The following is a 22,528-nucleotide window of genomic DNA, read 5'->3' on the forward strand; positions in this document are numbered from 1 at the left end:
TAATAGTAGTACGCCTCTTAATCTTTTTCTTGCCTTATTACAATAGCTATACCTTTCAGTACGGTGATGAAAAGGAACATCCTCACACTGTTCCTATTTTAGTGGAAAAGCATCTCATTTCTCATCATTGAGTATAGTGTTAGCTTTAGGTTCCTTGTTGAGTTGAAGAAATTCCTCTCTAATCATACTTACTGAGAGTGTTTATCATGGATGGGTGTTATACTTTGTCAAATGCTTTTTTTCTGCTCTTGATATGATTATGTGATTTTTCTCTCTTAACCTGTTGATGTTGATTACATTAATTGATTTTTTAATGTAGAACCAGCATTGGTCAGTGTATATTTCTTTTCACAAATTGCTGGGATTCTATTTGTTAGTATTTGTTTAAGATTTTTGCATTTTTTTAAAATGAAAGATGTTGATCTATAGTTTTCTTGTAATGTTTTTGTGTAGTTTTGGTATTAGGGTAATGATGGCCTCACAGAATGAATTAGGAAGTATTCTCTCTGCTTCTATCTTCTGAAAGAGATTGTAGAGAACTGGTACGATTTTTTTCCATAAATATTTGATAACATTCCCCAGTAAACCCACCTAGACCTGATGCTTTCTATTTTAGTAATGAACTATAGAAATGATCCCTGTAAGTAGTCTTTGATGCTTTCTATTTTAGAAGGTTATTAATTATTAATTCGATTTTTAAAATAGATATAGGCTTAGTCATATTGTCTATTTGTTTCTTGTATGAATTTTGGCAAATTGTGACTTTTGAAGAATCTAGGTTATCATATTTGTGGCTGTAGAGTTTTTCATAGTACTCTTTGCCTGTTCTATTAATGTCCATAGGAACTCTAGTAAATTTTAATCTCTCATTTTGGATATTGGTAATTTGTATCCTCTTTTTATTTCTTAGTTAGCCTGGTTAAAGGTTTATTGATTTTATTGGTCTTTTCAAAGAATCAGATTTTGGTTTCATTGATTTTCTGTTTGAAATTTTATTGTTTTCTTCTTTAATTTTTGGAGATATTTTTGTTATTATTAACATTTTTTCAATTGCAGTTTACATTCAGTGTTAATTGTGTATTGGTGTCAGGTGCACAGGACTGTGGTTCGCTAATTATGAGGCGCACCGAGTGTGTCCCCTCATATCTCCAGTACCTTTCTGACACCGCACATAGTTATTACAGTATTATTGATTATATTCCTGATGCTGTATTTTATATCTCCCATGACTTTAACTACCACCCTCTACTTCTCAACCCCTTCACCTTTCCTCCCCAATCCACCCCCCAGGAAGCATTTGTCTAGTCTCTGTGTATATGAGTCTGTTTCTCTTTTGTTTGTTCCTTTATATTGTTCTTTATATTGAACATGTAAGTGGAATCATATGATATTTGTCTTTCTTTGACTGACTTATTTCATTTAGTGTAATATACTCTAAGTTCATCCATGCTTTTGCAAATGGTAGGATTTCATTCATTTTTATGGCTGAGTAATATTTCGTTGTATAAATGTACCACCCCTTCTTTATCCTCTTGTCCATGGATGGGCACTTGGGTTTCTTTCGTAGCTTGGGTATTGTAAATAACACTGTAATAAACGTAGGGAGTGCATATGTTCTTTTGAATTAGAGTTTTGGTTTTCCTCAGATATATACCCAGAAGTGGAATCACTGGGCCATAAGGTAGATCCATTTTTAATGTTTCGAGAAACGTCCACACTGTTTTCCACAGTGACTGCACCAGTCTGCATTCCTACCCACAATGCTCTAGGGTTCCCTTTTCTCTACACCCTCACCATCACTTGTTGTTTGCTGATTTATTGGTGATAGTCATTCTGACAGGTGTGAGGTGATATGTCATTATGGTTTTAATTTTTATTTCTCTGATGACTAGTGACTTTGAACATCTTTTCATGTCTATTGGCTGTCTGTCTGTCCTCTTTAGAGAGGGGTCTATTCAGGTCCTTTGCCTATTTTTAAATTGGATTGTTTGGGGTTTCTGTGGTGTTGAGTTGTATGAATTCTTTATAAAGTTTGGATATTAACCCCTAATTGGATGTATCATTTGGATATATGTTCTCCCATTTAGTGGGCTGTCTTTTCATTTTGTGTATGGTTTCTTTTGCTGTGCAAATACTTTTTAGTTTGATGTAGTCTCATTTGTTCTTGCTTCCCTTGCCCAAGAAGATGGGTCAGAAAAAATATTACTATGAAAAGTGTTTGAGATTTTACTGCCTGTATTTTCTTCTAGGGGTTTTATAGTTTTCAGTCTTAAATATCTTGTGTATTGTGTAAGAAGGTGATCTGGTTTCCTTTTTTTTGCATGTATGTATCCAGTTTTCCCAGTATCATTTATTGAATAGACTGTGTTTACTCCATTGTATGTTCTTGACTCCTTTGTCAAATATTAATTGACTATAAAGCGGGGGTTTATTTCTGGGTTCTCTATTCAGTTTCATTGATCTATGTGTCTGTTTTTATACCAGTACCATGCTGTTTTGATTACTGTGGTCTTGTAGTATTGTTTGATATCAGGCAGCGTGATTTCTGTAACTTTGGTCCTGTTAAGATAGTAGTAGTTATTCTTGGTCATACTCGTTCCATGCAAATTTTTGGATTATTTGTTTTAGGTCTTTAAAATACATCATTGGTATTTTGATAAGAATTGCATTGAATCTACAGATTGCTTTGGGTAGTATGAACATTTTTTAAATGGTAATTTTTTCTCTTCATGAGCATGGTATATACTTTTATTTATTTGTTTCTTCTCAGTGTCTTATAATTTTTCAAGTGCAGGTCTTTTAACAACTCCTTGTTTAAATTTATTTCTGGGTATTTTTTGATGCAATTGTAAATGGGATTGTTTTCTTAGTTTCCCTTTCTGATAATTAGTTATTGGTATATAAAAATAAAACCAATTTCTGGATATTTATTTTGTATCTTGGTACTTGGCTGAATTTTTTTATTAGTTCTGGTATTTTTTTTAATGAAATCTTTGGGGTTCTCTATGTTTGGTACCATGTCAATTGGAAATAAAGTTAGTTTCACTTTTTCCTTTCTAATTTGGATGCCATTTATTTCTTCTTGTCTGATAGCTATGGCTAGGAGTTCCATATTGTGTAGAATAAGAATGGTGAAAGTGGACAGCCCTGTCTTGTTCTTGATCTTAAGGGAAATGCTTTTACTTTTTCCCCATTGAGTATTATGTTAGCTGTGAGTTTGTCATATATGGTATTTGTTATTTTAAGATATGTTCCCTCTTTACTGAGAGTTCTTTTGATAAATGGGTGCTGGATTGTGTCAAAAGCTTTTTCTGCATTTAGCCATATGGTCATGTGATTTTTAGCTTTCATTTTGTCTATGTGGTGGATCAAAGTATTTGATTTGTGCATATTGTACCAACCTTGCATTCCACCAATAAATTCCACTTGATCATAATGAACGATCTTTTTAATATATTGCTGTATTCAATTTGTTAATATTGATGAATTTTGGATATATATTCATCATAGATATTGGCCTATTTTCTCCTTTTCTTTCTTTCTTTCTTTCTTTCTTTCTTTCTTTCTTTCTTTCTCTCTTTCTTTCTTTCTTTCTAGTGTCTTTATGTGGTTTTGGAATTACGATAATGCTGGCCTTATAAAATGAGCTTGGGAGTCCTCCCTCCTTTTGGATTTTTTGGAATAATTTGAGAATTATAGGTCTTAGTTCTTCTTTGAATGTTGGGTAAACTTTACCTGTGAAGCTATTCAATCCAGGGCTTTTGTTTGTTGAAAGTTTTTTGACTTCTGCTTCAATTTCATTAGTTTTAATCAGTTGTTTAAATTTTCTGTTTCTCCTTGATTCTCTTTTGGAAGATGGTGTATTTCTAAGAATTTATCTGTTTTCTCCAGATTGTTCAGTTTTTTGGCATGTAGTTGTTCATATTTTCTTACAGTCCTTTGTATTTCTGTGGTGTCAGTTCTTACCTCTCCTCTTTTACTTCTGATTTTATTTATTTGGGTCCTCTCCCTTTTTCTTGGTAAGTCTGGTTAAAGGTTTATCAATCTTGCTTATCTTTTCAGAGAACCCACTTTGGTTTCATTGATCTTTTAGGTTTTTTTAGACTCTATTTTGTTTATTTCTGTTCTTATCTTTATTATTTCCCTTCTTCTAATCACTTTGAGCTTACATGTAGATTGTTCATTTTGAGATTTTTCTTGTTTCTTGGGTTAGGCCTGTAGTGCTATGAATTTCCCTCTTAGGACTGCTTTTGCTCTCTCCTATAGATTCTGGGTTGCTGTGTTCTCATTTTCATTTGTTTCAAGGTATCATCTGAGCCCTTCCTTGATTTCATTGTAAACCCATTACTGTTTAGCAACACATTATTTAGCCTCCGTGTGTTTGTGTGTTTTTCAGGGTTTGTTTTTTTTTTTTTTTTTTTGGCTTCATATCATTATGGTTAGAGAAGATTCTGCTGTAATTTTTATTACTTCTTTAATTATGCTTCCTTTGTATCTTTGTTCTTTTTCTAGTCTAATAAAGTAAAAACTTGGATTGCTGATTTTTTTAAAAGGTACAAATTATATATATTTAAAGTGTACATTGTGGTGTTTCGACATACATACACATAGTAAATAATTACTATAATCAAGCTAATTTATGTTTCTGTCTCCTTACATAGTTTCTTTTTCTTTTTCTGTGATAGGAGCACCAGTAATCTACTCTCTTAGCCAATTTCCAATCTACAGTATGATATTATTAACTGTAATGACATGCCATACATCAGATCTGTAGCACTTGTGCATTCTAGGTAACGGCAACATTGTACCTGTGACACACACCTGCCTTTTTCCTCCATCTCCTCACTGGCGACAACTGTTCTACTGTCCACTTCAGAGAATTCAGCTTTTTTAGATTCCACATATAAGTGAGCTCATGCAGCATTTTCCTTCCTATGTCTGGCTTGTTTCACTTAGCTTAACGTCCTCCAGGTCCATCGATGTCGTTTCAAATGACAGAATCTCTTTTGAGTGGCTGAATAACATTCCACTACGTGTGTGCACCGCAGTTTCTTCACCCATTAACCTGTCTTCTGACACTTCATTCTTCCTTTCTAACATATGCATTTAATGCTGTAACTTGCTCTCCAAGCGTGGCTTATGCTGCATCCATTATTTAAATAAAAGAAACAGGACACATTTACGGAAATGGGTAGTTGATTGAGTATATATTTCATTGAATGAGAAGCAGTAATGGACACATGTTGACAATGTGACACATGGGAAAGGTTGTGATTGATCAGCTTGTGTTCTCTAACTTTTATTAACGCCCCCAAAATTGACTCGGTTATTTCTGTGACTAACAAGTAGATAGGCAGTTGTTAGCATCATTCAGGATTTATTTCTAGTGTCTTTGCATTCACAGATATTGAAGTATTGTTATAATTAGTGAATGAAGTCTTATCATAATTATTTCAAATAAGAGAAAGCAGGGATTCATGAGTATCACATTTTTTATGAAATAGTGTTAGTTATTAGTTTGGATTTTCACCACTGATGTTTACAGAAAGAAAAACTTCTGTGCTGCTCCCGTTTTTGATAAGGGACATGTGGATCATCGCACCGAATAGCGGTTCTGTCCTGGATTTTACTGACTCGTTTACCAATTTGACTTTTCTCATATAATGTACATATGGCTAAATCATCTCATAAGTAATGAAATAAGTTACTAAGTGAACAAATAAATGAAAGTATACTAGAGAATCAAGCATGAGTCATTGAGAATGTGAAATAAGGATAAACTATAAAGATTTTTACATAGATACTGGTCTTATTCTACTGTGGTAGATTCAACAGTGGCTATTGCATTCCTTAAAAGTGTAAAGTCACATACGGGACTAATTAAAAAGGACCAAAGTGTATTACTGTTTAGTTCCACGTAATGAATGCACATTAAAATGCAGGTTATTTCTGCTTTGTCCTCCCCAGAGGGACCCCAGAGTGACCGCAGGGCTGCAGCGTCCTCATTGTCCAAGAAACACACTCGTGGCAGTTCGCGCTGCGGACAAAGGCCATAGTAAGTAAGACTCCAAGTCCCCATCCTTGGTTGGAATATGTTGTTCACAAGTGTTTAGTAGTTTTTCAGAAGAATCCACGCTTATAAAAGAAATGAAAAATCCCCACATATGGACCAGTGATGGGAATGTGTTGAATCAAAAATTACATTTACTCTAATGTGGAACAACCGAGAGAATTGAAAAAAAATAGTGATCAATCATTTTTCAGGATAATTTAACGTTACTTTTTATTTTCCTCCACAAGTGACTTGAACATTTGCATATTGGTATAGTCTTGGCTGATATCCATGTGTGTGGCGGCCGAGAGCCACCGAAGACACTGTGTTTGAGACGGGATCAAAGACGGTGGCTTCACCACTTTTCATTGAACCCCCTTGAAAACATGGGCGGATTAAATAACAGAAAGGCACAGGAGGGCTGACGGCGAACGTGGATTCGGCGTGAAGCATAGTGTTAACTGCTCGCCCATGTTCTCTGAGGTCCACTATAAAATGAGATCTAGTCTCTTTACTTTATGGGGAAAGAACCAGGAATGGGAACATCTTGTTCCTGGCATTTTGTGATTGTATTGTTATTCATGGATCAATGAATAAAGAAATAAATAAAAGCATAAAAATAAAAACACGCCTGGACCAGTGATGAGTACCATGGGGTATCTGAAACAGGAGTTTTGATTAAACCCATATGCAACTCTGAGGTCCACGTAGTCACTCCCCGTGTCGGGAATGAGCCTCTGTTATGTTGTGCTGGGCTTTTGTCATTCTTTGGAACGAATTGTCATTTTTAGCATAACATTGACCTCAAATTAAGTAAAATGTGTTCATAAGTGAAAAGAAAGAGGACAGGTCGCTCAGCTATTAATAAGGAATTTAATGAAACATGGATTATTCCTAAAAGTTGGCTGAGGCTCGACTTCCCAAGAAGTAATAGCGAAGGCTGTCCTGCTCGGAGAGGCGGAGACCGCCCCCAGTGCAGCCCGAGCTGCAGCCCCGGCCCCCGGCCCACTGGCGGCGGGCTGCCGGCTGATTGTTTTATTAAGGAAATGGAAACGCGTCCACTCATATAAATAGTTGGTTAGATAACCACGTAACAGAAAGCCTAGCAGAGACCAGTAATGAGAATGTTCTGTATGACAACACTCCTGATTACCCTTTCTGCTGATTTTTATTAAAACACTGAGACAGAAGCGCGTCTGTTATTCTTGACGGTCATGCTCCATGTTTTTGTCTAGTAAATAAGGTCACAGGCTACAGATACTGATGTCTCTGTGTAAAAGAGAGGAGGTATAATTTTATATCTTAATCTATTGTTAAACATTCAGCCAACCACCGACCAATTAGGAACAGATATTTTGACGTGAGGACACTGATTCATCTTGTTTTCCAACAACACATTCTAGGAAAAAATTCTAGGCTCTTCTGTTCTTTGAAAGGTGCACATAGACCTTTTCAAGTTGTAGTGATTTGATTTTGGATTGGTGTTTAACCAGTCTGGGTCTTCTTTAGAAAAATGAGGACATGGTATTGTTATTCACTGAATAAAAAAATAGATCAGTGAGTGAACTGATAAATACATAGAGTGGGGGATTGATGAGACCGTATCATGAAACAAATTAAAATGTCAATTCCATATAAATAAGTCCAACAGAAAGATGATCTTGCTCCCGTAGGTAGCAAGTAAAGTCAGATAGCTCTCATTGTTACAGTTTTTATTCCGTATTGAGCAATGGTGGTCATAGTATTTAATAGTAAAATTTAAGTAAATAAAAGATGGCCATGCTTGGGAAAACAAAGAGAGTTGTGAAATGAGGTAGGGGTGATGATTAATCTAGTCTCTCTGACAAAGTTTCAATTTAAAAAAGCTTTGTTATCATTTTAAACTATGGGCTATTTTTTCCCTTGCAGAATGAACACCCGGATTGAGTTGTTCTTGCATTGTGGGGACCCTGGCTGTCACTTCTGGGACCGAGGGGCATGAAGACTGACGTGAGTGGACACCAGTTCTAAGCGTAGATGGGGGTTCGTCATGGGTGCCCTTGAAATTGTTCCAATAAAACACACAGTTCAAAAATATATGGAATTAAGGAATGTCAACCATGACCCCATGGCTCGACGTGTTATGACTCAAATTCAGAGTTAATTCCATTCAGGGCAACCGAAGACCCTCAGGAACGTGCTGCAGGCGTTGCCCATAGTTTCAGAGCAGCTTCACCTCCCACCGGTGCCCTGGTCCCTTTGCCTAACGTGTTCCTTCCCTGAGGAGGATCTCAGTCGTTAACTTTGAGGCTGGAGTCCCTCCGAAGATGGCACATGCCAGCTTTGTCGCCTGTGGGCTCCGACGATAGGTCTGTGGTTACTGAGAACAGCGCCTTGATCGTAGGGACAGACGCAGTGACGAGAGCAGTGTCTTGCGGGAGGGGCTGGCGGGAAGCACGGCGCTGATGAACCCCTACGTGTGAAACAGCTTCGCCGTGAACAGTGATTGAGTCTGTGAACGTGGGCTAGGAGCAGGTCTTGGTTGCATGTAAGGCCCTCGTTCTCAGTTCTGTGTCATTAGAGTTTTATTGATTATATAATTATTATTCGTGAATCTGTGAACGAATTGACCCGTTCCAAAGGCATAAGTGAGGGAAGCCATAGAAAGCCATGCCTGGATCGCTGAAGGGTATTGGTGGAGGTGTCTGAGCCCACACACGCCTTCGATTGCACCCCCCGTGTGAGCCCGCGGTCCACGACGGAGACCGAGCTGGTCGATAGACCCTGCAGGCATAAGCTAAGAGCAGGGGTTGGGGAAATTCAATACACTTGTTTCTGGGCTTTTGTGGCTCATGGATATAGATTGTATGATTTCAGGTGAATCGATGCGTGAGTAAATAAAGAAATGTATACACGACAGACTATGGCTTGCTCATGGAACAATTAGAAGAGTGCAATAAAATAACTATGAATATGAATATAATTCTGAAGTAAAATGAACAGGTTCAGGCTGTAATCCTCTTTCATAGAAAACACATTAGCATCTGTAGTTAAGAGGCAGGGTTTTGAGGTTTTTTAGTTTGCTGGGTAATTCTTTGATATTAAGAAAAATAAAAATGCATCAGGAATCCATTAAATAACCATGTTATTAGTAGATGTTCATATAGAATCTCAGATGTTCATTGTAATCATTATAGATCTTAACCTTGGGCTAGATGGTGAACTTTTTTATATTATTTAAATCTAAGATTCAATATGGGATAAATAAAAAATTGCGTTTCTGAGCCAAGGTTTATTGTTAACCAATTCTGCTTAACAGCCATTAAAAAAGTATAAATCTAGGCTAATCTGCTTTTTCCAGTGTAGAGCGAGCAGGGGGCAGCTGGATTGTCACTGTGAGCAAGGAGCCTAAAGACTAATATAGGACCCTTAGTTTACATTCTTTGTTTGGAATGTTTGTTCACGGGTGCTGTCCTAAGGATTTTAAAGTAATCGTTCCGTGCTACATACATTAAACACTCCAAGTGTGGGCCAGCGATGGGACTGTGTTATAAACCAAAAACCATGTTTAATCTAAATCAGTACAACTGATGTGATTTTAAAAGATGATAGGAGTTATTAATCCATTCTCAGAGCGGTTTAATATAACCATGGGCGACTTCAGCACCCTCCTACGCGCAGAGCTGGCGGGGGCTCTGTGGCTGCGGCCGCTGCAGAGGGCAGCTTCATTGCTTTCCGGTGAGGCATCTCTGACATATGGACACATTAGATGAGAGAGGGCCACACAGGAAGAAGGCTGCGTGCGCAGCGCGGGGACGTGGCCCCGTCTGTCCACACGTGCAGCCTGCGTGCAGGCGCGCAGTCCGTCCGCTCAGCGGGACAAGCGCCTAAAAACCAAGGTCCTCTTTGGGAACTTTGCAGTTGTAGTATTACTTGTGAATCCAAAAATTAGTCAGTGAGTTTAAAATAGTTCTTGGCATGGACTGGTGACAAATGTCACGGGGTTTGAGTAAATCCACCTGGAACTCCGCGGTCCTTCACAGTGAGACACCTCATCACCCTCTGACGAGCCTGCAGAACCTTACTCTCGGGTGATGTGGTTTGCGGTATGAATTGCATCATTATAATAAAATTATCCCACAAATAAAGAAATATATCAATGAATGAAAAGTAAGAGAGATGTGTGTACGCTACTTCTAAGGCATTTAATGAAACATGGACAATTATTAAGACAATGTTGAGATCTCTGTCCCAATAAAGTACTAGTCGAAACCCTTATCACCTTAGCGAGGAGCCTGTGGCCATGTGGTAAGAGTCAGAGTTTTGGGTGTGTGTTGAGGCAGGTTGCCAATTGGTCATTTTATTAAGGAAAGGGAAATACATTTACATAAATAGTTGATTGAATAAACTATGTCATAGAGCAGGAGAACATGGAGCAGTGATGAGACCAGTTTATACAAACACAGTCATGATTAATGTTGCCTTTTAATGCAGTTTTGTGTAAGCAAACATACGTTCAAGAAACCAGTTTGCTATTCTTCTGGCTAATGACATAAGGACGTATGTAAATATTATTCAAGGTACTTACCCAGTGTGGGTGGGCTCACATACATTGAGGTATAATTATAAGTGAACAAATGTATACATTTATGTTTCAGTCAGCCAACGGTGCATCCATGGGAGCATGCAGTCGCTGGAAACATCAGGACTCATTGTGCGTTACACAACATCCATGGGAAGAGAGAGTTCCAGGCCCTTCCAATACTGCACATAGACGTTGGCAAATAATAGTGTTTCAGTTCTGTTTTTATGGTTGTTTATACTTTTTGGAATTCTTTTTTGAAAAATGAGGGGATGGTCTTTTTACCCCAGAGTAATTAAATAAAGCAAGTGAGAATAAATATATTAAATACGGGTAGGCCTGGACCGTCGGGAAGGCTGTGCTGTGAACGGAATCTCTCGCATATCTATCCCATTCTCCACGAAGTCACTAAAAACTTGGTCTCAGGTCTCACCTATGTGGGCAGTGTGTGGAGACAGACATTCCTAATAATTGTAGTTATTTTTGTTTACTTCTAGATTCACTGGTGTACATTGTTATTTAAAATACGAAATTACACCAGGTAACAAATAGAAGGTAGTGCTCTCTCTTTTCACATGTTGAGAATTGGATGTAAGGCTTATGATCATTTAAAATAGCTGAATGTAGACAGATTCTTCTTAAAATTTGTTTTCTACTCCTTAGAATGAACACACTCCATCAGAGTTGATTATCATCTCGTGGTGATGATCTTGCTTTGTGCCTCTTTGAGTAAAGCGAGAAAAACGTTAATGTAAGTACTAACCGAAGTTCCTGCTCCTGTCTTGGGGGGTGGCCATTCCTTGCGATGTTCTGAAGGAATAGATGGCAGGGGCAGCCATGCACTGACCGATGATTAGGCTGGGTCATGAATTCAGAATTACGATGATTCTCTTTCAACATCCCTGAATTCATTGGGACACAAAGATAAAAGGCATTTCAGTCATTTTCCGAACATCCGAACGTCCGCCTTCACTTTTGTGCCGCAGCGGACTGAGACCTTACCTAGTGCCCCTGTCACAGTCGATAGGCCTGCGGAGGGCGGGGGCGCGCGGTGACCACGAGGAAATGGAAATTTTTCCCTTAGTTTGTATAACATGCTGGTCCATCACACCCTCCTGAAAACACGGATGTTACATGAAGGAGGCCCGAGCACAGGCCAGTGACGGGTATGCAATGGACGGGGACGAGGGCGGGCTGGCCCCGTGGAGCGCTGGGCATGGAGCGCTAGCGCGCCCGCTCTGTGGGAAGTGAAGCTGCGGAGGCATAGTCATATCTTTTGAAGGGTCCTAGTTTTATTTCCCTGATTCATGGACATTTATTATATTATTATTAATGAACCAATGAATAAGTCAAGAACAATATACCCAAGGAAGGCACAGAATACCAAGTCTGGATCAATGATGAATGTGCGCGGGGCATCTGAACAAACGCCTTTGATTGAGCCCAGTCTCTGAGTCTGAGGTCCACCGCATTGATGGGAACCGTGCACCCGGGACCACGAGGGCGGCGCAGGGAGGCATCCTGATCTCCTGCTGTGCATGCACTTGGATTATATTGTTATAAGTGAATAAGTGCATGAATAAAGTGTGAATGAAGAGGAGGGCCACCCCTCCTCTAGGGGCGGGGGAGCTGAGGGTTACTGTTAATACACTTCTGAAATTCAAATAGAGTTCAAATAGAATAGACTTGAGGCCGCCTCTTTGCGGAGAATGCACAGGTAGGTTAGGGTATCAGTGCTGTTTCTCAGCATCAGTACTGAGTTTCCTGTCGCATATCTTATTTTAAAAAGGGACAAAAACTTAACATAATTTCATAGTAATCAGTAATACTTAATGTAATAAAATATAAACTAAATAATGATAAACCTCGGTATAAAACTACTTTAATATATAATCATTTATATCAATAATAAAAATGAAATACAAATGACTGAAACATGAGAAAGGGCCGGTCATGAACACTGAAAAGATGAACCTAGTAATTACCAATACCCTTGTGTTCACTGATTTTTATTTCAAGAGAAAAATGTAAATGCATGTTTGATTTCTGTGAGTAAGAAGCAACTGGCTAGATTCAACTTCACTCAGTGTTCTTGTCCGTTGTCCTTAGGGCTCACCGATATTGGTGCTGTTGTTTTGAGTGAGTGGAAGAACGATCCCACCCCTGAACTTGTTATTTTAAAAACTGTGATGGCGGGGCAGAGAGACGCACCAGGGGGTGCCTGGGTGGGGTTCACCCTGTTCTAACCCCTTAACATCACTTAAGTGAAAAGGTCCAAGCTCCACTCTCTAAATGGCACCTTCTTATTCACATGTAAATTCAGATTCATTGAAACTGAAAACCCCAGTTCTCATCCGCAGGAGCCGCATTTCAGCCGCACGTGGTGAGGGGCCGCTGCATAGGGCAGCGCGCGTGGCCCCCTTCTGTCGCTGCAGAAAGTTCCGTTGGCGCGGGCGGCACTGAGCTGTAGAAGGTTGCACGTAACACTCGTTAGCTTTGGGTAGCAAATGGCTCTACCGTTTTGTGTTTTCTTCAGGGAAAAAGAGTTATTAAAGAAATGAATAAACAAGTTAACCAATAAATAGGTGCAGTTAAACACAGCGTAGCCCCTTGGTCAGATTGTTTTGTAAAGTTTACAATCTCATTTTGTAAAATTTTTCCCCATTAAAAAGTGGGGTCCTGTTTGCTCTTTGGCAGGGGGCATGGGCAGGTGTGAGTAATAGTCGCAGTTCCCATGTTAGGTGGTAGATTGGAAGGCCTGCATGACGTCACTTCACACTAAAAATTAAGTCGGTGCCTGAAAAGGATGCAGCTGTTGGTTGATAATGAAAACCAATGTTTATGCTTCAGCTCGTAATGGACAACCAACTTCTATTTAAAAATCTGAATTCACACTTTCCATTCTTTTACAAACCCACCTTTCATGAATGAACACGCCGTGTTGGATTCAGTCCTTGTCCAGTGCTGGGGATCCTGGCTGTTCCTTTGTCTGCGGGAAAGGAGCCATGTAAGTGACAGAGTTTCTGTCCCTGGTGTGGTTTGGTCACATGTGGTCACTGGCGTTGCTCCGTGCAGGGGAGGCAATTGAAACAAGAGCAGCAAGTATGGACCAAAAATGGCAACGCGGGTTATGGGCCTAATGAACCCATTTCAGCACAACTGAGAGTCGTTCTCTTGAAACAATGGAGGCATTTGGTTCATTTCCACAACTGTGTGCTGTTCCATGTTACTTCTGCTCCTCACGTGATCGAAGCGTTTCCACGTTGGTACAAATCCAGGCTCTTAGTTCTTCAGGGAAGCTCCTAGAATGGGATACGTGCCGTCCGTGTCCTCCACGTGGGGCACCGTTGGGGCTCTAGGTGGCCTGTGACACCCTGTTGTAAATGGGCCAGATTCCATGAACACGGCCCGCATCGTGCGCCGCTTTTAGCAGCGCTGGCGTGCAAAGCACCGTTCCCACTGGGACCTGGTCTCACCGCTTTGCGGGGAGTTCGTCCGGAGGCAGCTCGTCGCCACAGCGAGGATCTTGTTCGTGGGAGTTTGTGAGCCGTCGGGGAGTGAAGGTGTGAACGGGCAGGGATAAGAGCCCTGCCCGGCCCGTGGTGCCGTGGGAGGGTGTCTGATGGGAGGGGCTGGTGACAGCCGAGGGGAAGCCTGAGGCCCGGCCGCTGCCAGGGGGCCTCCCTCCTTCATTTGCGGAAATGAGCCCATAGCAGAAGTCGAGAGTGCCCAGGTGTATTGCTCATGGGCACCCACACTTTGTGGATATAGGTTGAATTTTTCCATGATAAAGTGAGACTTGAATCAGCTGCATGACTAGCTTAGTACCACACAACTAATGTCGTTTACATCGGTATAAACTTGGGTCATTCATACTTTGAACAGCGGCATTTATTTGACTCCACAGACTGAAGGCCATGGTCGATGTGGCCAGCCTCTGCTGACGAAGATCTTGGCTGTAGGGTAAGGAACCTGAAGGCTAAAGTAAATAATCGTCAAATGATCTTGTCAGTTGGGGGGTATTTTTTGTTAGTGTTCATTGAACTATTCGAATTAATCCATATGTAGGCCAATAATATGAATGTGTTATGAAACAAATATTGTGGTTTATCCAATCCAATACAATTGGGGTTAAAAATAAGGGGGAAGACCTTTTGTTTATTTTCAAAGCTCATGAGTAATTCTCGTTATTTTTGCACTGCATTTGACTTAAACAGTTTATCCAGCAGCATAGTCTAGGGCTGCCCTGCCCAATGAAGTTGCGCCTAGCCGCGTGGGGCATTTGAATTTAAAAGAAATAAAATGACATGAGTGTTAAATTTAGTTCCTCAGTTGCACTAGGCACATTTTGGACTCCTTAGCTATAGGATGTGTGGCGATCGGTGGCCATATTGGGGAGCCCAGTTACAGCACATTCATATTACCACACTGAGTCCTGCTGGCCTGCTCCTCGCTGAGGGAGGGGTCCAGCGGAGATGCAGGGCAGCGGGGACTGGTTGCGTGTGAAGTAAGGGTGGCGAGTGGCCCGTCCCTGGCCTCGCTGATGGTCGCTGTAGACAGAGCCTGGTCTATTGCGAAAAGACCGAGTTGATGGGGAAAGAGCCTATAAATGGGTCTTGGTCATATTCGAGGATCTTGTTCTTGGCTTTCATCAACAAATTATGAATATTGATTTTATTACTGTTAGTGGATCTTTGAATAGATCGATAAACAAAGGTATTAATGAAGAAAAAGATTGCTGAGTCTGGATCAATGATGAGTACCCTGGGGTGTCTGAAATCGAGGATTTTGATTAAACCCTTAACTCTGAGGTCCATTGCCAAAGAAATCCCTCTTTACGTGCAGCTTCAGCGGAGAGTTACGAATGTGCAGGAGTTTGTTCTTGGGTTTCTGAGTATTGCGTTTTCGCTAAATCAGTGAGTGAGCAAATGAAGAAACATATAAATGAATAAGGATAAAATGGGTTAATCCTGGTTCAAATATGAGAGTATGTGATATGATAGATGTAATATAAAAATCACTGTTTGTACATTTCTGAAGCACTGGGTTCCAATAAAAGAAATAAGTTGATTAAAGCGGATCCTGGTGTGGGTAAAGAGCATTTAGATAAATGGAGGTAAGGGCCATGTGGTTTTTCTGGGTTGGGTTGTTGGTTTTTTGTTTTATTAAGAGAAGAGCATCAACCTAAATTAATTATTGATTAAATAAATGCATGATTGAGACAGGACTTACACATGGAGCTATGCCGAAGGTGTCACATGACCAGGTGTGATTTATTGAATGATCTTCACTATTTTTTAATTTAAAAAGAATAAGAAAAGATTCTCTAATCTTTTTTTTCTGTGCCTCATGGACATAGGAACAGGCATTAATATTGTCCTGTTTCTGTGGAGTCATAAATATTAATATTATTGTTAATGTATAAAAGAATAAGTTAATGTTTTAATTAGTTATTTGAAAGAAGGCAAAGTGTGAACCACTGAGGGGCATCTGTTAGGGAACAAGGAGAGTGAGTGATACAGTTGTACACAATTGCTCTCCAGACAGACACCGCAGACCCAGGGTCTTACATTTTTGTGATGGTGAATATAGAACCTCTCTTTTTGACTTGCTGGAATGAGTTCTTTAAAAGATGGAAGAGAAATAACTCCATGTGTGACTGTATACGTACATGCACATGCATACATACACACATAAATTCATCTACATACACACACATACATACATACATACACAAAGGTTGGACAGGAATAGTCAATGCAGAGAATGTGCTCAATCTAGAATTCATATTAACCCAATTCTTCCCAAGCAAGATTCATTTAGAAAGAAAATAATAGTGCCTACCTGGCTGGGGAGAGGGTATAGAAATAGAGAAGTATAATAGTTCTAGCTCTTATGTTTTCTGTTGTTGGTTTCAAAGGTGTTCATTGTATCAGCTAAATTTAATACTTGAGTCAATCAAAAAGTCACTCAGAGTTTTAATATATAACAAGCACTAAGGTTTATTCCTAATCAATTGTTGTTGACTTGGATCAATTTTAAAAATCTGAATCTAGGCTGATTTGTCAAATTTATTTTATATTTGCTTTGTACTTTACAGAATGCACAGAATGAATCAGTTAAAGGACTGTAGAAACTTAAGTAACATCAAAGGAGTTGCTCTTCACAGGTGCTAACACTTATTGAAAGGCCATAAATAGGTACATATACAAATAACATGAATAAAGGTCATGTGTGGGTCCATTCAGCACATCTGTGGTCAATTAAGAAAAAAGAAGACCATGCATTCATTTAAACAGTTAATTATTCAATTAATTAATGTAAAATATATTACTTAATTTTAATTGAGTCCCAGTTCATTTAAACCTCCCTTTACAATGACACAGTTTAGTCACATTCAAATAGCAAAATGGGGTTAATGTAAAGTACTGCATTAATTTATATAGCAAGCATGGGGTCAATTAATGACATATATATATGTATATATGTATGTATGTATGTGTATATAAAATATATATCTCCTCTACAGAATTACTTCCCACTGACAATATAGATTCATAAAAATATATCTGTATTGTCAGCGGAAAGCAATTCTATAGAGAAATATTAGGGATATTCAAGGATTTTGTTCAAAGTTTTTAGGACCTCTAGGCATCTATTAGTGAGCAGATGAGTTAATGAAAATATGTAGACACGACAGAAGAGAATGAGGGCCAACCAGGACCAGTGTTGACTGGTGGAGTTTGAGTCGGTTTGTCAGAGGTCCAGCGCAGTAAGAAATCTAGTCTCTCTACCTTCTGTTGGAAGTAATCCTAGGGATAGATGTTAGGAGTATTTAAGGGTTTTGTGTTCTTAGTTTTTGTGTTCTTGGAATTTGATTCTACTATTATAAATGGAAAGAATTAGTACAAATACATGAATAAAGAGGGTGAAGCATTGCCCAATTATGAAAATATATGATGAGGCCTGAAATGCTATTAATATATATTAAAAACACTGAAGTCCATTAAGAAATAAAATATCTTAAAGATATTACCTCTTTAACTATGGAATGGATACATACACTACCAATAATAGTCCTGTACGTGTTTGGACGGTGCCTTCTTCAACATTGTTTTCTCAAGAAAAAAAATCACAATTTAATACAGACTTAAATGGCTAATAAAATGATAGAAGGAGTTCAGGCTAAATGGAAAGAATATGCCAGTCTTTCTAACTTATCATGTGTCCTGTTTTGCATTCTCAGAAAAAGCACTCCCGGCTGTAAGCGTCGGGAACTCTGAGGTCCAAAACAATAGAACTCGCGTCTATACCTCCTGTTGGAAACGACCATAGTGACTGATGTTAGTAACAGGCAAAGATAATGTTCTCGGTTTAGGTGGTCATGGGTGATGATTCTGTTAGCATAGATACATTAGTGACAGAATTATAAACACATATAAGTAAATAAGTATGAATAAGTGTGAATCACGGTGAATTACAAAAATGAATAAATATTGAAGTGACTGAGGAAATTGCATAAAGCAAAGAGGGTTGGAGAAAGTCTCAATTTTTTTCTCCTTCTGTGTTTTGAACTTCTCAGGAAGGATGCGCTGGTGCGGAGAAAGGGATTCCCCCATGTTCACAAGCGGTCTGGTTTTCCATGTGTGTGCTGCATAGAAATGAATGTGAGTTTTTTGGGGTGTATGCTCTGTATTTGCAGAGTGTGACCAAAGAAAGCCAAACGATGTCCACTGAGAAATATGGAATTGATGTGTAATATTATATTTATTAATCCCTATGTGAAGCTTCGAGAGTGATTAGTGAGATATTTTAATGAAATAAATGACCCTATAGACAGATGTAGGACTATTCGAGGCTCATATACTAGGTGTTGTTGAGCTTCATAGTTAATTTTATTACTATCAGAAAAATTGATGAATTAATGAACAAACATAAATGGGAATGGATAGAAAAAGTGCCAAGCTGGGACCCATGATGACCACTGGTGGCATTATGAGTAGTGGATGGAGACTGCCCTGGAACTCTGAGGTCCATCGTAAAAAGAATTCTAATTTATTACCCAAGGTAGCAATGATTTTATAGACAGAGTTGGAACTCTATAAGGATCTAGTTTATGGATTTTGATTCTATCATAATAAATGAATAAAAGAATCAACTTATAAATATAAATAAATAAAGATGAAGAAGGTGAAGCATCATACAATTATGAAAAAATATAATAATGCAAGAGATAATATTAATAAATATTGATAGACTAAGTTAAGAAATAAATGGTTCAAAGGCATTGCCTTTATCTAAGGATATTATTGATAATATAAATAATGACCAATATTCTTGTTTGGTATTAGTGGAAAGTTTAATGTTGTTTGTTTTTAAGAATAAATCAAATCTATATTACCCCAAATTAATATATCACTTACTCAGAAATAATGAAATGTAGATGTAAGGACCAATAAAGAAAATATCTCAATCATGTTATCATCTACCCTGCTTTTCCCTTTTTAGAATGGATACACCCAAGCCGAGTTCGGCGTTGTGCCTTGGTCCCCAGTCTCTCCGTTTACCTGTAGGAGTCAGAAACCAACGTGAGTCATCGTCCAAGTTCTTATCTTACTTTTCATGGTTTGTGTAGGGGATTCTCTGAATGTTTTGTAAAAAGTACTCAGTTGAAGAAAAAATACCAACCATGTCCCAATGATTGAGTTGGAAATACGTGAAATATTATGTTGACTAATCTATATATCTTTGGAATAAAGAGAATGATTAATAAAATTCAGTGATTCTAAAGAGAGATGATAAGGGTCCTAAGGCTCTTGTTCCGGAGCTTTTGTGATTCCCATCTATGTGTTTAATTATCAGCAACAGACTGATAGATTCGCATATTCGCTCCGTAGCTGAGGAGGCACTGAAGGAGGCTCGCCCCTGGACCAGTGATGACGACTGGTGGCGTATGAGTCGCAGACGGTGACTGCTCTGTGTCTGGAAGTCTGAGGTCCAAACCAAAACGAGTCTCGTCTGTCTTCTATCTTGCAAGGGATCCTATTGTGCTTGTAATTTTGGATTTATGGACTTTTATATTATTAATATAAATGAATCAGTGGCAGAACCATAAACAAAGATATAACTAAATAAAGATGAAGCCATGTCAACTATGAATATATGTAGTGAGGCATGAAATACTATTAGTATGAACCGGAGACACTGATGTTAAGAGATAAATGGAACAAGATCATTATGTTTTATTCTAAGGAATCATAGCATTATATTTATGTTTTTACTTATGCGTGAGTATGTTATGAAATACAATAAATGCCTTTATTACTTAGTAAATGGACAGAGGAGGGAAAAGGACCAGTGTAGAGAAGGTCTCAATTTTGTCACCGCCTGCTCTGTTCTGCCTCCTCAGAGTGGCCGCACCGGAGCGGACTGGCGCGTCACCCGTGGTCACGTGCTCTGAGGTTGCCTCTTTGGGTAGTGAGCACAGAGTCCGATGTGAGTAATACATTGAAAAAAGTTCATGTCTTTGAGAGTTTTTTCCTTAAATAGTCACTATATCATTAAGGGTGTGAAATAAGGTATAATCCAAGACACCAACCATCATGAATGATAAGCATGGGGTTGGTCTAAACCATTATCTTTATTAATTCATATATGAAACATTGATGTTTAATTAGTAAAACACATATATGAAGGTGGCAAATGATTTTATATGCATATGTAGAATATTTATTGCTCTTACTGTTTTTTATGAATCATACAGTTTTAAAAATTAATACTGGTGAGTCAATGAAACAATGAACTTAAGGAGATGAGAATGATGGAAAAGATGAACATTTATTGAATATACTGAAGTTTACTAAGTAGTTGTCATAGATTGGGTTATTTGTTTAAAGGTGTTCATTGAATTATTAGAAGTATTAAACATAAAAAAGTTAACTATGACCCAATGATAAACGTATGAAACATTATGTTAATTAGTTAATAATATGCAACATTGAAGTTAATTAATGAAAGAGAATCATTGTGTATGGGAAATGATTCTACAGACCAATGTGAGAGGTAGTCAAAATCTTGTCCTTGGATTTTTTGAATCTTGTGTTCATGTAATTATTATTCATGAATTAATGATTTATTTGACAGAAATGTAGAAACGAATGACAAAAGAGACCCAAACCTGAACCAGTGGGAACAGCTGATGGCGTAATAGCTATGGATGGTGAATAGTTTGTGTCTGGAATTCTAACATCCACCATAAAGCATAATTAGATCCCTTTTTTGGAAATGGTCCTATGGACTGATATTAGAAGTATACAAAAATTGCTCTTATCCTGGATTTACCAATTTATCATTGTAATTAACGGATCAATGATAGAACTTTTAAAGAAATACAGCTCCCCCCTTATCCACGGTCTCTCCCCCCCTTATCCACTGTTTTTCTTTTTGTGGTCTGGGTACCCACAATAACCGCGGTCTCCAAGCATTACATTTTCCCAGTCATCAACACCGTCTGCTCCTGACACCCAGCCACTGACACCATCATGGTGTGATGGCCCAGAATCCCTGAGGCAGACGGTTCTCCTCCTGACTTCCTGTCGGCAGGTCAGCAGTGGCCCAACGCCCTGTTTCGGTGCCTGCGCCCTACCCCTCCCTGCCTCTCATCTTGCAGGCACGTGTCCCCGCACCACATCACAGGAAAGGTGCGGACAGCACCGAATGATACTTAAAGAGGGAGAGAGGCCACATTCACACAACTCTCAGGCCCAACACAAAAAGAAACGGTCCCTTGCCTCTGCCTGCAATGACCCTATAGACTGATTTTTAGGACTATAAAGGGACCGTCGCCTCTATTTGCATGGGTTTTGGTTGTTTGATTTTAAATGGGTCGATTTCAGACTCAGTGTACAATCATGGACACAGAGAGGAGGAGCATACACTGCTGATGTGGGGAGACAGAGAGCGTGCTCAGCTGTCCCAACAGCACTGAGTTCCGTGACAGGAAACCCACGGCCTTGCCTCGGGAGAGGCTCCCTCTGGGTCGCAGGCACACAGGACAGGAGGTGTTACCCCATGTCACTGCTGCTAGGCGCTCGACTACGTGCAAGGCGGAGGCAGCGCCTCAGTGTCGTCACCTCCTCTTCCGCTTTGTACTTTGCAGACCGAGGCGCCTGGAGAACGGAAGCGCCTGCCGGGCTCAGGAGCTCCACGCAGGAGCCCGTCGGGCCAGTGTGAGTCGTCACCCCAGTCCTCGTTTTGGGAGGGCGGTCTGTGTAGGGGTCACTAGTAATTTACCAAGCATTCAGCAGAAGAGAAAAGGCCAGCTGTGGTCCAGCGATGAAGCTGGAAATGCCTGAAACGGTATGTTGACTGGCCCATCTTTGGAACACTGAGGGTGACTGAGGGAAGAGGTATAATCCCGGAGGCATTGGTCCTAAAGAGGTGTGGCAGCGATCCTGAAGGCTTGATCCTTCCACAGATAACATGTTTGATTCTTAGTAGTGGATCGATGAGCCAGTGTGTAAGCAAATGCAGGTGAGAACGAGGGGAGAGAGGCCTGCCCTTGGACCAGTGATGACGACTGGTGGCGTATGAGTCGCAGACGGTGACTGCTCTGTGTCTGGAAGTCTGAGGTCCAAACCGGAAATTTGGTCTGTTTCCTCTTGCAAATGATCCTGTGGCTCGGTGACTATGCAAGGAGATTGTCCTTGTAATGCTGGAGTCGTGGATTTAATGTAAATGAATCAATGACAGAACCGATAAAGGGATGTATAACTAAATAAGAAAAGGATAAAGCCTTATAAACTATGCATATATGTCGTGAGGCAAGACATGCTATTAACGTAACCTGAAGAAACTGATGTTAAGAGATAAATGGACCAAGGGCTTTACCTCTTTTTCTAATAAGTAACATTTAG

The 22,528-nt window shown here is 39.4% G+C and overlaps 5 non-coding genes and 1 pseudogene across 5 annotated transcripts; all 6 read left to right on the forward strand.

Annotated features, from left to right (window-relative positions):
- The first annotated feature begins 6,684 nt into the window (after positions 1-6,684).
- Positions 6,685-6,759, forward strand: LOC129066239 (small nucleolar RNA SNORD113/SNORD114 family). The gene has a single exon (XR_008528673.1). It is a non-coding gene; the product is annotated as a small nucleolar RNA SNORD113/SNORD114 family (small nucleolar RNA).
- Positions 6,760-12,003: 5,244 nt separating this feature from the next.
- Positions 12,004-12,080, forward strand: LOC129066253 (uncharacterized; annotated as a pseudogene).
- A 3,278-nt stretch (positions 12,081-15,358) lies between these two features.
- On the forward strand, positions 15,359-15,430 carry LOC129066245 (small nucleolar RNA SNORD113/SNORD114 family). The gene has a single exon (XR_008528677.1). It is a non-coding gene; the product is annotated as a small nucleolar RNA SNORD113/SNORD114 family (small nucleolar RNA).
- Positions 15,431-18,580: 3,150 nt separating this feature from the next.
- Positions 18,581-18,650, forward strand: LOC129066237 (small nucleolar RNA SNORD113/SNORD114 family). Its single transcript, XR_008528672.1, has one exon. It is a non-coding gene; the product is annotated as a small nucleolar RNA SNORD113/SNORD114 family (small nucleolar RNA).
- Positions 18,651-19,539: 889 nt separating this feature from the next.
- Positions 19,540-19,614, forward strand: LOC129066261 (small nucleolar RNA SNORD113/SNORD114 family). The gene has a single exon (XR_008528689.1). It is a non-coding gene; the product is annotated as a small nucleolar RNA SNORD113/SNORD114 family (small nucleolar RNA).
- A 2,560-nt stretch (positions 19,615-22,174) lies between these two features.
- Positions 22,175-22,249, forward strand: LOC129066262 (small nucleolar RNA SNORD113/SNORD114 family). Its single transcript, XR_008528690.1, has one exon. It is a non-coding gene; the product is annotated as a small nucleolar RNA SNORD113/SNORD114 family (small nucleolar RNA).
- Positions 22,250-22,528: the final 279 nt, after the last annotated feature.

Source organism: Pteronotus mesoamericanus, unplaced genomic scaffold (genome assembly GCF_021234165.1).
Source record: "Pteronotus mesoamericanus isolate MK-2021 breed Mesoamerican mustached bat unplaced genomic scaffold, CSHL_Meso_final contig_192, whole genome shotgun sequence".
NCBI lineage: Eukaryota > Metazoa > Chordata > Mammalia > Chiroptera > Mormoopidae > Pteronotus > Pteronotus mesoamericanus.